Genomic DNA, 6,000 nt, shown 5'->3' on the forward strand with positions numbered 1-6,000 from the left:
ACAAATTGTCGAAAACGTACCGTGACGTATGTGGAGAGCGATCAGCTGTACTAATGGCCCTAATTAGCATATGAATGCAGCAAACCCGCGCGGCTGGCCAGGTCTGGCTTGAATAACCTTCTCAGTATTGGCTGAAACCGCTATTCTCAAACAAATGAAATCGCTCGTGATTGGCAGCAAAACCACACGTGGCCACGCCAGGCTTTAATTTTCTTACTGAGTATTGGACGGAACCATTTCTTTTTAAACAAGTAAAGTCGCTCGTGATTGGTTGGCATATATATATATATTTATTCATATATATATTTATTCATTCATATATATATATATATATATATATATATATATATATATATATATATATATATATATATATTCATATATTTATTCATTCATATGCTGTGTATTTATGTTATCCTACACTACTACACAATTATTATGCTACCATCAAGGACATGAATGAATTTATACAGGAAATGAAGATTTGCCAGGAAGCTGTTTATGCAAAGAAAGAGCTTTATTAAAACACACACACCTGCTTTATGATCAATTGCAGCAGTTCTGCGCAAATTAATTGTGTTAAAAAATGGTCACTTTTTAAACACCACAATGTATTAAATAAATACAAATGCTGGGAACCAATTCTTTTTTACATTTCTTTAATATTTTGTTCTATTCAGCTAGACAAGCATCCTCTTTAAACTACTAAGAATTGTGCTATAAATGTGACTTTACCCGATTCTTATGTACACCTTAGTAATTTATTGATATGCCACACAATGTCCTCCTTTTTGGTGCTATAGAAATGGCCACCCTAACTGCAGAGTCGCCATCTTGTCCTCTATGGACTACAACCTGGAGTGCATCGAATTCTCCAGCTGAGTGAGGCGCTCATTCATGTCGGCAGTATGTTGGGCAAGCTGACGAGACAGTCCGCTGATAGCAATCAGCAGTTTCTTCTCGTCAGTCTGCGGGCTGGCCGAAAGTTGTGGACTAAGAGCAGTTGGAGGCGAGTTGAACGCGAGACGTCGTGCAGCCATTGTTCACGTAACAACAAAATACAAACACGGTAACTGGAGATGAAGCTCTTCTGAGTATAGTAACACAAACATGTCTGCTAATATGCTGGTCTCGCGAGAAGTCGTAGTGCACAAAAGCTCACACGTGATTGGACGATGGGGCCGAAGGCTCATCAGGCTCCTCCAATCACATACGACGTCATTGTTATACGCAAGGACTCGCGAGAAGAGCTCGCGTCGCTCCATTCTGGAAGGTGGCGGTAATGCACCTATAAACTGTTTGCAATTGCAATTGTTTGTCTCCATAAGATTGAATTTGAGCAGGTGGACATTAGAGATAATAAATGCAACAACAAGTTTTTGAATCAATATTCTATAAATAATATGTACCCAGGAAGAACAAAAAGCACAGCTCTCTTACAAAATTTTAAGAAATCTATGATAGTCAAAATTAGGACAAATTATTTGAAATTCCCAATTCCTCCTAAATATAAAGAATTACAATTTAAAATAATAAATAACATATATCCTTCAAATGAGTTTTTAAGAGAGAGATTTAAGTTTAATGTTGAGAATTGTGGCTTTTGTACAACTCAATTGGAAACAACTAAACATTTTTTTTATGAATGTAAAGAAGTATTAAACTTATGGGATCAACTTCGAACCTTTCTGTCTTCTAAAACAATAAATTTAGATTTTATTTCCTGGCAAAACATTCAATTCGGTTTATCCATTAAAGAAAAAAAAATTGGAATTTTTAATCAATATTCTAATAATTGTAACAAAGTATTATATCCATAAATGTCGCTATGCAAAATGCTCCCTCTCAATCTCTGCTCTCAAAAATGAACTTTCCCTTTTCAAAAGATGTCTGAGAAAGATGCAGAATTTAAATGCAATTAAATTGTTTGAGTTAATTGAAGAATTTCAGTTGGTAGTCCCCACTGATTAATTTACTTTAACTACTATTATTATTTTATTTATTTTTATTTATTTAATTTTATTTTATACTTTGTTCCAGCCTGTGCATTTAATTTTATTTTTCAAAAGCAGGAGTTGTGATATTTCTTCTTGTATTGAAATATTTGTTATTGACTTGTTATTTGAGATTGTTATTGTTTTCTTATATATTCAATAACAAAAAAAAAAAAAGTGGAAATCTAAAAAAAAAATTAACCATTACAGCCAACTGATTCTGATTAAAACTACTTTTTGAAGTAAATTATTTTGTGTATTTTTTTTACATAACATTTGCATACACAGTAATCTAGCGTACTTTAATTAAATAAATCAATTCAAGCTAAAATGTAAGAGTCTATAATTAGGCTATACTGAGCCTGATCTATTTCTACCATCTATTTGGGGGATATTTATTGCCACACTTTGGGCCACTTAAAACCAATTTAGCATGCTGACCTATGTCCTTATGACCACAGTGTACCAATCTTCTGATGGCTACTTCCAACAGGATAATGCGCCATGTTATAAAGTGAATCATCTCAGAATCATTTCTTGAAACTTTTCCACTTAAGTAATTGTGAATTGAGCATATTGACAGACAACATTTTATTTTTTATCTTAAATGCAAATTAAAAAAAAAATAATTACTGCTCTAAATGTATTGCTCTGTCAGCTAAAGATCTGTTTTGGTCTCTATACTTTAATTAAATAAATCAATTCAAGCTAAAATGTAAGAGGCCAGGGTTGCAGGGGGGGTTTTACCCCCCCCCCCCTGCAACCCTGGTTTGCATTTGTATAGCTCACAGCATGTTCATTTACATGTTAAAGCCTCCCCTAGAATTCCATGGGGGGGAGGCATGGGGAGAACACTGCCTAAGAAATTCCACGTCAATTTCTGACAATTTACGGGAGTTTTCGTCGAAGCCTGCAAATTGCCGTAAACTGCCGCTAACCTGAAGTTCCACGACAATCTACAGTGCCGTATATTGACGAAAATCCCACTTTTCATGCAGTGACAGAGCTGTGTACACAGGATGGTTATTTGTTTAAGTAGCTTTGGGTTACTTTTCTTTTTCTTCCAGCCATCAAGAGGTAGCAACTTTCTCTGCTGTCAGGATATACTATAATAAATATTTTATTATTTTATGATAGAGTTATGGATACAATGTTGATGAAAGATAGAAATAGACATGCGTTTTTCTTTTTATAGTTTATCTATTTCTATTTAGTCAAATATTGTATTTTCATAAACATATACTCTTGGTTTCATTATAATATTTTTTACATTTTAGTTTTTTGGTCACACAATGTGGACCTTAGAAAAGTGTATAAAATAACAGAATAATGATAATTTCTAATAATTAAACTTTATTTATCTCACATTGGAGAAATTTACCTCTTCATTTAAACCATCCCCTTGGAGAGCAGTGGGCTCCCATCGTGGGAGCAACCAGGGAGCAATCAGGGGTTAAGGGTCTTGCTCAGAGACCCAGAGTGGCAGTCTGTGAAAGTGGAGCTCGAATTCAGGACCTCAGGATTCCAAGCTCCAAGCCCTAGGCCGCCACTCCCATATAAATAAGTGACAGAGTTAAGAAAATAAACTAATAAAATACTGTATGGTACAGTGTTTTTACAATATAAATGCATTGAATCTGGATTGGAGCAATCAAGCTTCACTATATCAGGGGCCATACTGTGGTATTATTATAATGTTGGACGCACAACGGGAAAGGGGGGTGAAGGTTTAATCCAGGTAGATGTCCATAATGACCAAAGCCAAACAAACCGAACCGAGATAACTGCAGACCAGTTCCAGAGGTGGGCTCGTTTTTCCTTGGCTCGGTTCTCTAATAACAAGAGCACATGAGCAGAACGCGTCATCTCCGTCTGGCTGCACATCGCGTTTCACACTCCATTCCAGTAGTTGGCGGTAATGCCCCTCCAGAAACAGAAGAAGAAGAACAACTACTTCTTCAACTATACACAACAATCGAAATCTTCTCCACGCAACATTTTAAATAATGGCATTTTAAATAATAACACCGAAGTACAGCAATAATAATCAAGCCATTTTGATTTGCTTGATTCCCTCCTTCTTCGTCTTCTTCTTCTTGTGTTTTATGGCGGTTGGCAAACAACTTTTGGTGCATTACCGCCACCAACTGCTTGATTTGATTAGAGCCCATGTTCCCATATTGAAAAATCTAAGTGTATTAGCCCATTATAAAAAAGGACTACATGAGCTTCAATATATAATAATTTATGATTAAATGTTTATTCTGGAGCAAATGTTTCATGACGTCTCACATACCTTCATAAGAGTGCTACCCGTTAGATCTGTGACCGGTTTTCCATGATTGCAACAAAACATAGCAACAGTAGTCATGGACGCAATGGGGGTTCTGCAGCACCCCCTAGTGGTGAGAGGGAGATAGAAAAAAAGTATTTAAAAATACTTTGCACAATTTATATATTTCTTATGAATATTTTGGGAAATTATTTTGATTTTTTTATTTTATTGTTAAGTGTGTTTGGATTTTCATGAAATTATTTTGAGGCCTAATCAACACAAGTTCACAGAAGTTACGTTGTAATGGCAACGACAAGCATGCTAGTGGCAGCAGACTAGTAAATTCACATAGTCATGGGAACCGAGGAGGAAATATTAAACAGAAATGCTTTTCAGATTCGTCGGCTCATGACAGACTTTATCTCTAAGACCTCAGAGCACCTGAACATTTGGACACCTGTAACCATGCAGGGCATCCTGCCTGTAGCTCAGAGTAAGAACATGGTGCTGCCATGCACTTTCATATCTATTCGTTCAGTTTAACGTAACCATAGGATTTTAGAGGGTTAATTTGATGTTGTGTTCTTTCTGTAATGCATCTGGAGAACTGTTCAGTAACGTTTAAATAGTATAATAATATAATTGCTTCCTTGTGGTTTGCATAAAAGGATTTTGGAGCTGATAGAGTCACTTGTGACATAAACACAGTGACTCAGGTTCATGCCAGCCGACCAAATCTACGTTGCTATAGTGTTAATGTGAAGTTTAATTAATGACACATATATTCACCTGAGATCTGATAATGTCTGTGTGTTACAGACCCTGGTTGTGTGCACTGAAGTGTATATGACAATAAAGTAGTGAATCTCAATCTATTTACTTATTTATTTTTATTATATCTAAAAAAAGGCCTATAGGCACATGGGTCTTTTGTCAAAACCCCCCCTCCAAAAAAAAAATTAACAACACCCCCGTTTAAAAGTACTTCCAGCGGCCCTGGCAGTTGGATTTCCATATATTTATTTTTCATAGAATTTTTATTTTCTGTTATTTCTTTCAGATTCAAATTATTATTTTTTTGACAATTTTTTTGTTTTTCTTTCATCACACATGGGGGAATATAATTTTTTTAACTTTATGTTTTAATTTTTCATTTACTTTAAGATATATTCATGTATTTGTTTATTTATTCATTCATGGATATATTTCAAGATCTATACTTGTTTTTATTTTATGTCTTTTATTCCGTATTATTTTATAGCGGTAATTAAGAACACACTTTATCTCAAGACACTTTACAAAGAAAATTATTTAATTATTATTATAGTTTTATTTCTTAACCGTTTCTTTTTTCAGGAATTTTAAACAAAATATTTCTTGATGTTTTTATATTGAAATACGGGGGGAAAGTTAACTTATATCTGATTTTCATTTATCTATTTTTCATAGAATATTTATTTATTATTATTTTTGTCAGATTCAAGTTATTTTTCTTTGACCATTTTCTTTTTTTTTTTTTTTTATCAAACATGAGGAACATCTTTTTCCACCTACGTATCGCTATACTTTGTAACAAATTTATTTATGTATTTATGGAAATATTTTGTTTTCATTTATTGTATTTATATTTATGTATTTCTTTCATTTATTTATTCATTGATTTATTTCAAGGTCTATTCAGTTTTTTCTTTTTTTTCTTTTAATCTGTACATTTATTGAATTCTTTTTTTA

Source organism: Cyprinodon tularosa, unplaced genomic scaffold, assembly GCF_016077235.1.
Source record: "Cyprinodon tularosa strain WSP-4 unplaced genomic scaffold, ASM1607723v1 ctg552, whole genome shotgun sequence".
Taxonomy (NCBI): domain Eukaryota; kingdom Metazoa; phylum Chordata; class Actinopteri; order Cyprinodontiformes; family Cyprinodontidae; genus Cyprinodon; species Cyprinodon tularosa.